Genomic DNA, 15372 nt, shown 5'->3' on the forward strand with positions numbered 1-15372 from the left:
TTGGGCTGTATAAGTAGGGGCATTGCCAGCAGATCGAGGAACGTGATCGTTCCCCTCTATTCGACATTGGTGAGGCCTCATCTCGAGTACTGTGTCCAGTTTTGGGCCCCACACTACAAGAAGGATGTGGAAAAATTGGAAAGAGTCCAGCGGAGGGCAACAAAAATGATTAGGGGGCTGGAGCACATGACTTATGAGGAAAGGCTGAGGGAACTGGGATTGCTTAGTCTGCAGAAGAGAAGAATGAGGGGGGATTTGATAGCAGCCTTCAACTACCTGAAGGGGGGTTCCAAAGAGGATGGAGCTCGGCTGTTCTCAGTGGTGGCAGATGACAGAACAAGGAGCAATGGTCTCAAGTTGCAGTTGGGGAGGTTTAGGTTGGATATTAGGAAACACTATTTCACTAGGAGGGTGGTGAAGCACTGGAATGGGTTACCTAGGGAGGTGGTGGAATCTCCTTCATTAGAGGTTTTTAAGGTTAGGCTTGACAAAGCCCTGGCTGGGATGATTTAGTTGGGAATTGGTCCTGCTTTGAGCAAGGGGTTGGACTAGATGACCTTCTGAGGTCCCTTCCAACCCTGATATTCTAGGATTCTATGATCAGAGGAGGGAGATTCTGGAGCAGCGTCCCCGCAGGAGTTGTGGGGTAAGCAACAGAATGAGTTGGAAAATGGAATTTGATAAGTTTCTGAGCATGGTTATCATAGAATCATAGAAGATTAGGGTTGGAAGAAACCTCAGGAGGTCATCTAGTCCAACTCCCTGCTCAAAGCAGGACCAACACTAACTAAATCATCCCAGCCAGGGCTTTCTCAAGGCGGAACTTAAAAACCTCTAAGGAAGCAGATTCCACCACCTCCCTTGGTAATCCATTCCAGTGCTTCACCACCTTCCTAGTGAAACAGTGTTTCCTAATATCCAACCTAAACCTCCTCCACTGCAACTTGAGACCATTGCTCCTTGTTCTGTCATCTACCACCCCTGAAAATAGCCTAGTTCCATCCTCTTTGGAACCCCCCCTTCAGATAGTTGAAGGCTGCTATCAAATCCCCCTCACTCTTCTCTTCTGCAGATTAAACAAGCCCAGGTCCCTTAGCCTCTCCTCGTAAGTCATGTGCCCCAGCTCTCTGATTCTTTTTGTTGCCCTCTCCAGGACCCTTTCCAATTTGTCCACATCCTTCTTGTGGTGTGGGGCTGAAAACTGGACACAGTATTCCAGATGAGGCCTCATCAATGCTGAATAGAGGGGAATGATCACATCCCTCAATCTGCTGGCAATGCTCCTAGTTATACAGCCCAAAATGCTGTTAGCCTTCTTGGCAACAAGGGCACATTGTGGACTCAATTCCAGTTTCTCGTCCACTGTAACCCCTAGGTCCTTTTCTGCTGAACTGCTGTCTAGCCATTTGGTCCCTAGTCTGTAGCACTGCTTGGTATTCTTCCGTCCTAAGTGCAGGACTCTGCACTTGTCATTGTTGAACCTCATCAGATTTCTTTTGGTCCAATCCTCCAATATCTCTAGGTCCTTCTGTATCCTATCCCTACCCTCCAGAGTATCTACCTATCCCCCCAGCTTAGTGTCATCCATGAACTTGCTGAGTGTGCAATCCAGACCATCATCCATATCATTAATGAGGATACTAAACAAAACCTGCCCCAGGACCAACCCCTGGGGCACTCCACATTTGCTACCGGCTGCCAAATAGACACTACCTGTTAAGCCCGACAATCCAGCCAGCTTTCTATCCACCTTATTGTCCATATATCCAATCCATACTTTTTTAACTTGCTGGCAAGACTACTGTGGGAGACTGTATCAAAAGCTTTGCTAAAGTCAAGCTATATCACGTCCACTGATTTCCCCATATCCACAGAGCCATTTATCTTATCATAGAAGGCAATCAGGTTGACTTGCCTTTGGTGAATCTATGTTGACTGTTCCTGATAACCTTCCTCTCCTCCAAGTGCTTCAAAATTGATTCCTTCAGGACCTACTCCATGATTTTTCCAGGTAGTGAGGTGAGACTGACCACCTGTAGTTCCCCGGGTGCTCCTTCTTCCCTTTTTTAAAGATGGGCACTATAGTTGCCTTTTTCCAATCATTCTAATCACTGAGGAGGAGGCGGTGCCCCTCTGATCACTGATAGCCCAGTTAATAAGTCACTCAGAAGAACTGCAGGCAGCCCAGCTTTGAATCCCTCCTCTCCCCTTTCCTAGGCAAGTGACCTAACTGCAGGGCTGCTGGCTCTTCTAAGGGGGTGCTTTGCAATCTCTCCTGTCGAAGCTATCCTTGTATAAATAATTAAATAGCCATATGCACAGAGTCTGAGACCCAGATGTGCAGCCCTCCCTGGTGAGCATCCTAGTCCCTGGCCTACAGAGCCATTTGCACTTGCTTTCTGGCCCAATTAGTATTAAATATTAGGGTTTTCGGTATTTTTGTAAGTCTTCTCTAAAATATATTAAGTATTTAAGTATACAAGTGTGATATCCATGCTATAGTTAAGGTTCAGGTTTCAGTTACCTGCTGAACCCTGAAAAACTGTTTTGAGCAGTTTCAGAGACTCTGAGGGGCTCTCAGTTCTCTAATAGTCCATTACTTAAGGAGAGTCTGTTTTCAGTTGACAGTTTTAACTTCTGTATCCAGCTTCACTTTCTGAAGCTGTCTCATCGCATAGCAGTAGATCTTGATATTAAACTGTCCATAAGTTGTTTTCTTTTTTAATTTAATGCATTTAACTGAACTGAAATATCCTCCCTTGTGCTGCTTTCACCTATTCCTGGAATGAGAGCAGAAGAATACTGGAGAGTTATACTAATGTAAATCCATACCAAGTGCTGACTACAGGGCGGAGATCAAAATCCCCTTAAAGAATAATAAACACACAGTGTTGTTAAAAAGGCAGCATTAGTGCTAACAGACTCAGTTCTTCAGGTCTGATAGGCTGGCAGTGAACAGTTTCAAGTTTGAAGACTCTTGGACCTGATTCTCATCTTCTCATATACAGCTCTGATAATGGGAATTAGGTGCCCAGGTTCTTTTGAAAATCTTGCTATGCACCGAGCTGCATGTTTAGGCACCTAAATATATTTGAAAATCTGGCTCTTAGGCACTTTTGAAAACTTTACTCAATGTTGAAGACGTTTTTTTCTAGCAATAAAAACACAAGTATTTGCTTTGGTTGTTATAAGAATGGAAGGATTTATTAATCAGCTATAGTTATATGATTGTTCAAAGGGCAAGCAAACAGGTACTGCAGTGACTCTGAAAAGGATTCAGCTGGTGACAGTGGCCAAATAACTTAACATGATCTCCCACTGTAATGCTGTTTCAAAAAGAGCTAATGTGACCCTGGGGTGTAAAACAGGGGGGTAGTGATTTTTACCTCTGTATCCAGCATTGGAGAGACTGATATTGAAATACTGCATCCAATTCTGGGGTCCACATTTTTAAAAGGATTATGAAAAATTGGAGAGGGCACAGAAAAGAGCTGGAACTATAATTCAAGGGCAGGAGAAAATGACTGAAAAGGACACATTTAAAGAGCTGAATCTGTTGCGCTTATCGAAAAGAAGATTGAGAGGTGATGTGAATACAGTGTGAATACACTGCACAAGAACATTTGTGGGGAGAAAATACTACGTATTAAAGAGCTCTTTAATCTAGCAGAGAAAGTCCTAACAACGACCAATGACTAGAAGTAAAAGCCAGAACAATTCAGATTAGAAATAATAGCTCACATTTTTAACAGTGAGGGTGATTAACCATTGGAACAAACTACTAAAGGAAGTGGTGGTTTTTCAATCTCTTGATGTCGTCAAATCAAGCCTAGATTCCTTTCTGAAAGACGCTTTAGTCAAACACAAATTATTGGGTTCCATACAGAGCTAACTTGGTGAAATTTAATGGTATGGGATTGATAGAAGGGAGGTCAGAATAGATGATGTAATGTTCTGTTGGGACCTTAACATCTATGAATAGCTCACAGACTGATATATTTTATCACAAGTATAGAAACCACACAATTCAATTACCACACGATAATTATGAAAACACAGTGCTTTTCCCAGCCATCCAACATTAATGTCCGTGAATTTGCTCCAGTGATCCAATGAGGCCTGCAAAACCATGGAGAATTACCCCATCTTGTTCATGGACAAATGCTTGATGAGATAGGCAAAGAATGGGCAAAGTGATCACAACGCTAGCCTCACCGCAGCTGGAAAACCTGAGCTACTTGGTTGGAATATTACCTAGCCTGATCACCTTATGCAACAGCATATATGGAGGGAAGAGCTTTGCACACCTCCATCAACTTCCCTCACTGTGGATTTCCCCACACCAAACTGGTTCACCACCAAGTGGCAGCAATCTGAAGAGATAAGCTCCACACTGCAATTGCCACGCATGTCTCCATGCTAATTGGTGTTCTAGCACTGCAGGTCAAGACAATGTTTGGCTCACAGCTCCAGGAAGGTGACTTTCTGCATCCTAAAGTTTTAGGACCATTGCTGGTCATGCCAAGACTTAAGAGCTATTTGATCCCATGACTGTGCTCACTGGCTAGGCCCAGAAGTGTCACTCCATCGAGAGAAGCTGCTCTAGGAATATATGACAGAGACAGAAAGGCCAGTGCAAATTCAAAGGATGGTTCTTCTTCTACCAATTTAATTTAAAAATCCAATTGCTATCTAAAATTAACCGACAGCTAAGCACAATATTTTATTATTTTTTTATTATATATATTATATATTTATTATATAATGGGGCCTAACTGGTATATAAGGGCAGTCAGCAGCAAACCAGCTGAGCGGCGAACAGCAGAGGCTAACAGAGGAAGTTTGCCTGGGAGCTGTCCAAGAGGAGGTACGCTAAGTGCTGCATTAGGGGGGCTGTGTTGGTGAGTATCTGAGTGTCTGCTGCTGGGACAGTTGGTCAGTTTGACCGTGTGCTTGATTGCTTGCTTGGTTGTTTGAAAAGTGTGAATTGGGAGTGCTTTGTTCCAGGTGGGCCTTGAGGGGGCCTGACTGGTATATAAGGCCAGTCAGCAGCGAACCAGCTGAGCGGCGAACAGCAGAGGCTAAAAGCGGGAGTTTGCCTGGGCAGAGCCCACTGAGGCTTTCATCTATGGGTTTCTCTGAGTAGTTCCTGCAACAGTTGAGGAAGCTCTTAAGAGGACGGTGATATGGAAGGTGAGCGATCAGCTGTTGTCACCTGCACAGGTTGTGCCATGTTTGTCTTTCTTCCACAGGACAGAAGCGACTTTGTCTGTACGAAGGGCAAGCTGGTCTCCATATTGGAAGAGAAGGTTCGAGGCCTGGAGAAACGAGTATCGACTCTGCGTTGCATAAGGGAAAGGAGACCAAAGCCCTGAGGTAAGTGGGGAAATGGGATCCTGGGAGGAAACACGAGTAGGAGAGCGCAAGAGGGGAGGACTCCTGTCTCATGCTGAGAAAGAGGGACGATCGATGAGTTATCTTAAGTGCCTATACACAAATGCAAGAAGCCTGGGAAACAAGCAGGGAGAACTGGAAGTCCTGGCACAGTCAGGGAACTATGATGCGATTGGAATAACAGAGACTTGGTGGGATAACTCACATGACTGGAGTACTGTCATGGATGGATATAAACTGTTCAGGAAGGACAGGCAGGGCAGAAAAGGTGGGGGAGTTGCGTTGTATGTAAGAGAGGAGTATGACTGCTCAGAGCTCCTGTATGAAACTGCAGAAAAACCTGAGAGTCTCTGGATAAAGTTGAGAAGTGTGAGTAACAAGGGTGATGTCATGGTTGGAGTCTGCTATAGACCACCAGGGGGATGAGGTGGACGAGGCTTTCTTCTGGCAACTAGCAGAAGTTGCTAGATCGCAGGCCCTGGTTCTCATGGGAGACTTTAATCACCCTGATATCTGCTGGGAGAGCAATACAGCGGTGCACAGACAATCCAGGAAATTTTTGGAAAGTGTAGGGGACAATTTCCTGGTGCAAGTGCTGGAGGAACCAACTAGGGGCAGAGCTTTTCTTGACCTGCTGCTCACAAACAGGGAAGAATTAGTAGGGGAAGCAAAAGTGGATGGGAACCTGGGAGGCAGTGACCATGAGATGGTCGAGTTCAGGATCCTGACACAAGGAAGAAAGGAGATCAGCACAATACGGACCCTGGACTTCAGAAAAGCAGACTTTGACTCCCTCAGGGAACAGATGGGCAGGATCCCCTGGGAGAATAACATGAAGGGCAAAGGGGTCCAGGAGAGCTGGCTGTATTTTAAAGAATCCTTATTGCGGTCGCAGGAACAAACCATCCCGATGTGTAGAAAGAATAGTAAATATGGCAGGCGACCAGCTTGGCTAAACAGTGAAATCCTTGCTGATCTTAAACGCAAAAAAGAAGCTTACAAGAAGTGGAAGATTGGACAAGTGACCAGGGAGGAGTATAAAAATATTGCTCAGGCATGCAGGAGTGAAATCAGGAAGGCCAAATCACACTTGGAGTTGCAGCTAGCAAGAGATGTTAAGAGTAACAAGAAGGGTTTCTTCAGGTATGTTAGCAACAAGAAGAAAGTCAAGGAAAGTGTGGGCCCCTTACTGAATGAGGGAGGCAACCTAGTGACCGAGGATGTGGAAAAAGCTAATGTACTCAATGCTTTTTTTGCCTCTGTCTTCACGAACTAGGTCAGCTCCCAGACTGCTGCACTGGGCAGCACAATATGGGGAGAAGGTGACCAGCCCTCTGTGGAGAAAGAAGTGGTTCGGGACTATTTAGAAAAACTGGACGTGCACAAGTCCATGGGGCCGGATGCGCTGCATCCGAGGGTGCTAAAGGAGTAGGCGGGTGAGATTGCAGAGCCATTAGCCATTATTTTTGAAAACTCTTGGCGATCGGGGGAGGTCCCGGATGACTGGAAAAAGGCTAATGTAGTGCCCATCTTTAAAAAAGGGGAGGAGGAGGATCCGGGGAACTACAGGCCAGTCAGCCTCACCTCCGTCCCTGGAAAAATCATGGAGCAGGTCCTCAAGGAATCAATTATGAAACATTTAGAGGAGAGGAAAGTGATCAGGAACAGTCAGCAGGGATTCACGAAGGGGAAGTCGTGCCTGACTAACCTAATTGCCTTCTATGATGAGATAACTGGCTCTGTGGATGAGGGGAAAGCAGTGGATGTGTTATTCCTTGACTTTAGCAAAGCTTTTGATACGGACTCCCACAATATTCTTGCCACCAAGTTAAAGAAGTATGGGCTGGATGAATGGACTGTAAGGTGGATAGAAAGCTGGCTAGATCGTCGGGCTCAACGGGAAGTGATCAATGACTCCATGTCTAGCTGGCAGCCGGTTTCAAGCGGAGTGCCCCAAGGGTCGGTCCTGGGGCCGGTTTGTTTGATATCTTTATTAATGATCTGGAGGATGGTGTGGACTGCACTCTCAGCAAGTTTGCAGATGACACTAAACTAGGAGGCGTGGTAGATACATTAGAGGGTAGGGATCGGATACAGCGGGACCTAGACAAATTAGGGGGCTGGAGCACGTGACTTACGAGGAGAGGCTGAGGGAACTGGGATTGCTTAGTCTGCAGAAGAGAAGAATGAGGGGGGATTTGATAGCAGCCTTCAACTACCTGAAGGGGGGTTCCAAAGAGGATGGAGCTCGGCTGTTCTCAGTGGTGGCAGATGACAGAACAAGGAGCAATGGTCTCAAGTTGCAGTGGGGGAGGTCCAGGTTGGATATTAGGAAACACTATTTCACTAGAAGGGTGGTGAAGCACTGGAATGCGTTACCTAGGGAGGTGGTGGAGTCTCCTTTCTTGGAGGTTTTTAAGGCCCGGCTTGACAAAGCCCTGGCTGGGATGATTTAGCTGGGAATTGGTCCTGCTTTGAGCAGGAGGTAGGTCTAGATGACCTCTTGAGGTCCCTTCCAACCCTGATATTCTAGGATTCTATATTCATTTTAATATCATAATTAATATGAGAACTTCTAGTACTAATATTCATATTGTAATTTCTTATTCCAAAAATATTGTTCTAGACTTTCAATGGGACTTAGACACTGAAATCACTTAGATACTTTTGAAAATGTTACTCTTAGTGTCTAAAATTAGGCACCTAAATCTTTACTTAGGTATCAAAGTAAGTGGCTTTATTCTCAGAGGTGCTGAGAACCTACAGTCCCCATTGATTTCAGAAGTAATTATGGGAGCTTGGCATCTCCGAAAATCAGCCCACTCATTTAGCCATCACATCTTGAAAGACGTCCTGACCAGACAAGAGGAAGCAACCAGACAAGATCACTGTGACAAACGTGAGACCTTGCAAGCATGGAAACTTCAAAGACTGTTCTACTGAGATGTGATAGCCACTATGGGCACAGGGGATGTTCACAGACTGCTGTATCAATAATCGGTATATGCAGCTGTGTGTTTCTGGCTCGCTGAGTGAGTTTTCAGCAGAATCTGGACTCACTGCGGGGTGGGGAGGGTAATGAATGCAAGTCCCAATGCCAGTTACTCAGACACCCAGCACCTTTGAAGCTTTGGTCCTGGGGAGAAGTAGCACTGATTGGTTTTACCTGGTCCTGGAGGCCTGACGACAAAGGCCCCAAATAGTATAACGATTCAGCCTGATCTGACTTAGGTCAGACTCACTCTGGACCAGTGTATGGACCTACCAGGACTCCCTGTGGATGATGGGTGACACTGGCTAAGGTTAATATCTGTGCTGTCTATTGTTTTAGGATAGGTTTTCTTTGACATACACTTGTACTAAATCAAGATACTGTGTTCTGTGAAAGCTGGCTAGTCACTGGTAACCCTGTCATTATCCCTGAGGGAGAGCAGAACTGCAGGTGCTAACCTAAAGTCAGACCTGCTAGGGTAGTCACAGGGAATTGCCGGGGGACTGCAGCCCTAAAATTGTGGTCTGGAGGGAGAGGGACAGGGGTTATAGAATCATAGAATATCAGGATTGGAAGGACCTCAGGAGGTCATCTAGTCCAACCCCCTGCTCAAAGCAGGACCAACCCCAACTAAATCATCCTGCTCATAGTGGGATGATGGCTGGAGGCCAGGAAGGGGGAACAGGTGCAGTTAACCCCAAAACTGGGACAATCTCCATTGGGTTCAGCTGAATCCTGGGCAATGCCTGGGATGATGAGAACCTGAAGTTCCTAATATCACCCATGCTCTAGCACATCATTTTTCCTTCCCACACAGGAGCACTCCACATTACGCTTCCTCTTTTTCTTGTTTTGCCTTCCGTCTCATGAGAGTCTAGCTTAGGCAGCCAGAAAAACTCCACCTTTGCAACTCTGCTGTACTGAAAGAGACAACCTGAGAGCCATGCTTTCACCCCAGCCAGTAACAGCTAAATCTCAGGTTAATAAGTAGAGCTGCGTGAAACCTTTTGTCTGAACCTCTTTTTCCAGTAAAAAATGCAGATTTAGGCTGACTAAAACATTTTGCGAATTCATGTTAATTTTGCAGAATTATTTTGGTGAAAAACAAACCAACAAACATGCAGAAAAAAGGAAATTGTTTTGTTTTGACATTGTTGAATGGAAACATTTGATTTCTCAATTCAAAATGACTTTTTTTTTAAATTTTCTTCAATTTTATTTAAAATATATAAAAACATTTTAAAAGCTCCAAAACAAAATGAAATGTTACATTTCATGTCAAACACTTCATGTCACTGAAAAAAAATTTTTATAGGCCAAAATTTTGAATTTTTTTTCATTCAGGGTTACCTAAAACATTCCCCCCCGCCAAATTTTTTGGAACTGCCAGCAAAATTAAAAGTCAGTTCTTTGCACTGCTCTACTAATAAAACTCTTGGAATTTGCAGCTGCTAAATGGCAAATAATAGGGACAGAAGCTGGGCCTTCTTATATTTCTTCTCCTGTGTGTGTCTGCTTTGTTTTGTCTTGTCTTTAAAAGAAACAGGACTGGAATTCAACACCCCCAAAGCAACCATCTTACTGTATCTACCTCATGTCCCCAACAAGGTCATTCAATCCTTCTTCAGCACCAGAGCCCAAGGATAGTCCAGCCAGGAACAAACATTTCTAGAGTGTCTAGATGACCATTTACACCCCTGCTATAGCTGGCAAACAAGTCACTTGTCTGATATGGTCAAAATCTCTAGTTTAGACAAAGGTGAGGAGATTTTCCACTAAAGAAAATGCTGTACAGAGAAAGGGAGTATGGGAAGCAGCCACAATGAAAGTCTTATTTAGTTCTTTCAGTTGTAAATGCTTTAAGAGTTTTCCTTTCCCTTCTCCTTCCCCTGTGTTTTTAATAGAAGGTTAAAAGGATTTATGTTCTCTCCCCGCCCTTTAATGGAAAAGGGGCAGTGATCAGTAATAATTCTGACACAAACCCGCTTACCATAAGTAAGTGTTTAGTGCTGCAACTATATACAAGAGCCTTCAATCTCCTCAACCATTGCTGGCCCCAACATACACCCTCTATCAATGCAACAGGGAAAATGAATCTCACAGCTTTGTTGACAAAGATTTTTTATATGAGCTACATTTTCCTCACCGGGAATCATAGGTAGTGTTTCAAATAATGGCAATTTCAGCATCCTTTTAATATTCTGATCATTAAAACCAGCCACCTGCTTGAGCCAGTGCTAAAACTGTCCAATTTCATGGCATAACGTGATTTTTTTCTGGAGCAGAGGGAGGGAAATAACCATTAGATACTTTTCAGTTTCTTAGATGAGCCATTTTAAAGGCTTTTAATCTGTAAATTGATGATAATTACTCCCTGACCTCCTTTGTAGGACACTTTGAGTATGTCTACACTGCAATAAATAATTCCCGGCACCAAGTCTGAGAGCCATGGTCAATTGACTAGGGCTCGGACTGTGGAGCTAAATACTGCTGTGTAAACATTTGGGATCAGACTAGACCCCAGGCTCTGAGACCCTCCCTCCTTGTGGGCTTTCACAGCCTGGATTCCAGACCAAGCCAAAACGTCTGCCCTGCAATTTGTAATCCTGGAGATAGAGCCCTGTGAGCTGATTTGTGCCTCCTGCTGCCCTGCCGTGGGTCTTTTGTTGCCGTGTAAATGTTCCCTTTGAGATCTAGTGATGGGAATTGCTATATAAGAACTATTTCCTCTTTTGTGTAGGTGTGACACTCTGTATCTCGGGGGAACACCCTGCAACCCCATGTTCATCCTTGTAATATAATTGCGTGGTATCCAATGCAAAGTTTGTCATGTCGGGTGTCTTCAGAAGGTTTATGATGCACTGAGCATTGTTGTTACAATAATGTTATAGGTAGTAATTTCATCTATATAGTTGTGAGGCTGAAAATGTGTCCTCATGGCTTAAAACAAGCCCAGGCAAAACTCTCCAGGAACAGAGGGGCAGTTCACACCTCATCGAGGCATATATGGGATGAACCCAGCCCAGCCTCACAGGAACAAAGGACACTGGCCTAGGCAGCAACAAAGGATCTGTTGGACTCTCAAGTGAGTCACCCCCTTTCCCTTCCTTTGGTCAGTTTGGGACTACGATGAGGTAATGCTCACCTGACTCTGAAGGGGGGGTGGGGGCAAAGCCAAGGGCTGGTCTACACTGGGGGGGGATCGATCCAAGATACGGAACTTCAGCTACGCGAATAGCATAGCTGAAGTCGAAGTATCTTGGATCGAATTACCTGGGGTCCAGACGGCGCGGGATCGACGGCCGCGGCTCCCCCGTCGACTGCGCTACCGCCGCTCGCTCTGGTGGAGTTCCGGAGTCCACGGTGAGCGCGTTCGGGGATCGATATATCGCGTCTTAACGAGATGTGATATATCGATCCCAGATAAATCGATTGCTACCCACCAATACAGCGGGTAGTGAAGACGTACCCCCAGAGGGAAGAAAGAACATGATAATGAGGTGCTTTTGCATCAGTACCCTGCTACAATTCCTTACAGAAATAGAACTGTTAAATAACAAGTCGAAGTTATTGATAAATATATTCAAGACCACCAAGATCATGAAATTCTTAACATTTGACAGATTTCCCCCCTTAACTATAATGATCTTGTCAGGATTTTTACCTTGAAATTAATTATATTTATTCTCACTTTTGCCTTCAACATAGAGGTTTTTTTTTTTGCCTGTGTACTATGAAGACATAGCAAAATAGATTTAAAAAATAGAATTATGACTAGAAATAGATATAACAACAGTGAACATATTAAAGTCAGTAAACATCAACAGCCTTCGAGTTGAATTCAATACATTACCTTGACGCTGAATGATTGCAGATCAGTGTTTCTCCCTTTCTTTCAGTCCATGGATCACTTCACCAGAGAATCCCTCATGGACCAGCGTCTCTCTAAAGCTACTGGTCCCAAGTGCTTGGGTCATCAACTGTTTTATTCTTGGATTCTGGAGAATCACTAGTGTATTGGAATATAAAAATGAAACTAAGTTATGACTTACATAACTAAGGTCTGACTCTTTGCCTAATTGTACTGCCACTAGTTCTCACATTTTTATCATAGTGTTTACAGCAATGAAGCCCATTTCTGCTGGGTTCATTCAGTGTCTGAAGTAGCATGTTACCATCAATGTGCAGCAATTCCTGCTTACTAATTAATCATTGAATAATTGAATAACCAATACTTCAGTGATTAATAGGGGTCATGAGCTATACTGGTGAATGAATAGTATCTTTGCTATAAAACGTCAGTGTTCGGCATTCAGATTTTGTTTTATATCTTTCATGCAAACATTTGTAAATAAAAATACAATTTTATATATTTTAAATAAATGGGATGGAGGACTCACCACATTCACAAATTAAAGAGGGAAGCAAATATTCTTTTTTTCATACAAAAAGCCATTTTTGGGGATAAACAGTATCAATTCCTGATTTTCTGTTCCTCCTTTGCACTTTGGTGCACCCAGTGAGCATTGTGCTATGGCTGATGTTTATGTTTAAGAATCGTTGGCAGACTGGTCATTTGAAATGAAAAGGTGCCTGGGCTCAAGCAATTTTTTTAATTTCATAACTGATGCGGCCAGCCTAGAGGTGCTGGGGCTCAATCCTGGCAAGCCCTGGCACAAATGAATCCCTGGGAGAGACCCCACTGCACCTGGGTTCCACAGCCCACTGGCAACATGAGCTGGAGGCTCCTTCATGGAGCCCTGAGGTGTTCACAGACAGCAGTGGCCTGCCTCTCACACATCCCTGCCCCTTCTGCAGCTGGGGTTCAGCACCTCGACCATCCCCTTCAGATCTGGCTTCTCTTCTCCCCTCCCCTGGTTATTTATGGTCACCCTGCCCAAAGCCTCAGGAAGCCCAGGGACCTCTTCATAAGCTTGGCCTGGCATTGGCCCAGCTCAGCCTATGCAGCTCTCTCCTTTTCCTCATTCCCTCACAAGTCCAGGCAGAGCTCCCCAGGCAGCATCCAGTCACTCCCCAGACATCTCCTCAGAGCAGCAGGCATAATTCATGGTTCTCTGCCTGATGACCCCACTGGCACTCTCTGGCTTAGCCCTGTCCTTCTTGTGTTCTCCCCAGTAATTAGTTGATCTTTGTTCCTTTTTTCTCACCCTTCCCTTCCTCTGGGGGGGGGGGGAGTGGGCACTGCTGTCTGGCAGGCTCAGGCCAAGGGAGGGGAAGAATGAAGGCCCCAGGAAGAGACCTAGCCTGGGAGGGATTTTTCAATCTGTGCTGCATCATTTTTCCTTCAGAGTCCAGCTCCTGCCCCTCAGCAAGTGAGCCAGGGCAGCCATGGGCAAGGGGAGCCCTGGCAGTGCGGCTCCAATGGACTGATGCTGCTATGGAGCTAGGATGGGCATCAGGGAGCAGAGTCAGTGTAGAACATACGAACGTAAGAACGGCCATACTGGGTCAGACCAAGGGTCCATCCAGCCCAGCATCCTGCCTGCTGATAGTGGCCAATGCCAGGTGCCCCAGAGGGAGTGAACCTAATAGGCAATGATCAAGTGATCAAGCCCAGGGGCTCTGCACAGATGGCTAGGATCAGTGCAGGTGCCTGAGGCTGTCACTGGTTTGTGGATAGGTCCTGCAGCCTTTTCACAAAGGGCCAACCCTGCCCACTCCCCCCATGCGATGATGTGGGGAAAGGTCTAGGAGGGGCCCAAACAGACCTGCTCTGCGCCACAAAGTGAACAACAGAGCGAGCTAACACAATGTCACCGGCTCCTGCGATTTTATTGTGAGTCTCGTGATACTTGGTGTTTGACAGAGAACCCCAGCTCCTGGAGTCAGGTGACTAGGTGAGAGACTCAGTTTTTATTTAAACAAAAAAAGTTAGTTTTTAAGCCCTCCTGGTTGCAGACAGAAGCTTGAAAGTGAGTGCGGCCAGAAGTCTTGGGAGAAAATGTGTTTTGTTTCGTTTTTTTTAAATAAATTTCATGGTGTTTTGGGGGCCAGGTTCATGACTTTCTAACATTTGGGGTCAGCAATCCTGGTAACATGATGCCAACCATAACTGATCCTGGTCCAAATAGCCAGTCCACCATATCATCTATTTACCAGCTGGCTTGCCTGGTTTCTCCTGCCAGGGGGCAAATGCAAGGGGTCTCCTCAGGGGATGGATGTGGCTGGGAACATCAGGGGCTGGATAGGGGACGGAGTGGAGGAGTAGGAGTTCAAAAATCCCCAAGCAGACCAGAAGGCATGATTTATTTTTTATCTTTTGGGGGCCAGGCTCATGATTTTCTGTGCTCCTATGCTTGTGGTTGGTTATACTGGTATTTCAAATCCCTCTTCTACAACCAGAATGCTGCTGAGTATCTTCCTATGGGGGTAGGCAGGGTGGTAGGAGGATTTGGGGCTGTCAGCCGGACAGAGGGGAGGGGAGTGGAGGGGAGGAGACTGTGCAAAGCAGAGGGAAATTGTCCTTTTGAGAAATTGCTGATTTCTGCCTGTCTGTCTTGTTAGTGATTGCAAGGGGCGCAGTATGGCAGTGAAGCCGTTTCATTACAATAGCTAGAATGACTAGACCAACTCACCACAGGCTGCTTGCCCCACACAGCATCCCGCATGGGCACGTACAATTTATGGCTTCAACTTTGTTTTTAATTGTATAAAATGGCAGCAAAATTTCAGACTGTCCTAGTGGAGCAGACCTAGGTGCCCTCATTTTAGCGTCTCCCCCACAGCCTCCCAGAGCCTCCCAGCAGGGTCAGCTGTAAGCTAGGTTTGAAGAGATTCCCAGGTCACCTCAGGGCCATTAACTGCCTGATCTGACGCCCAAAAGAAGCCAGTCCCAACGCCTCGGCATTTACTGTCCTAGGGACTCTGTGCCCATGGCAAGGAGTGAAACGGCACAGGAGGCAGGTGTGAGAGCACCAGGCTCTGCTGCAAGGGCTGCTCTGTGCTGCAGACTCAGCCTTGTGAGA

This window comes from Chrysemys picta, unplaced genomic scaffold, assembly GCF_011386835.1.
Source record: "Chrysemys picta bellii isolate R12L10 unplaced genomic scaffold, ASM1138683v2 scaf196, whole genome shotgun sequence".
In the NCBI taxonomy this organism is placed as follows: Eukaryota; Metazoa; Chordata; order Testudines; family Emydidae; genus Chrysemys; species Chrysemys picta.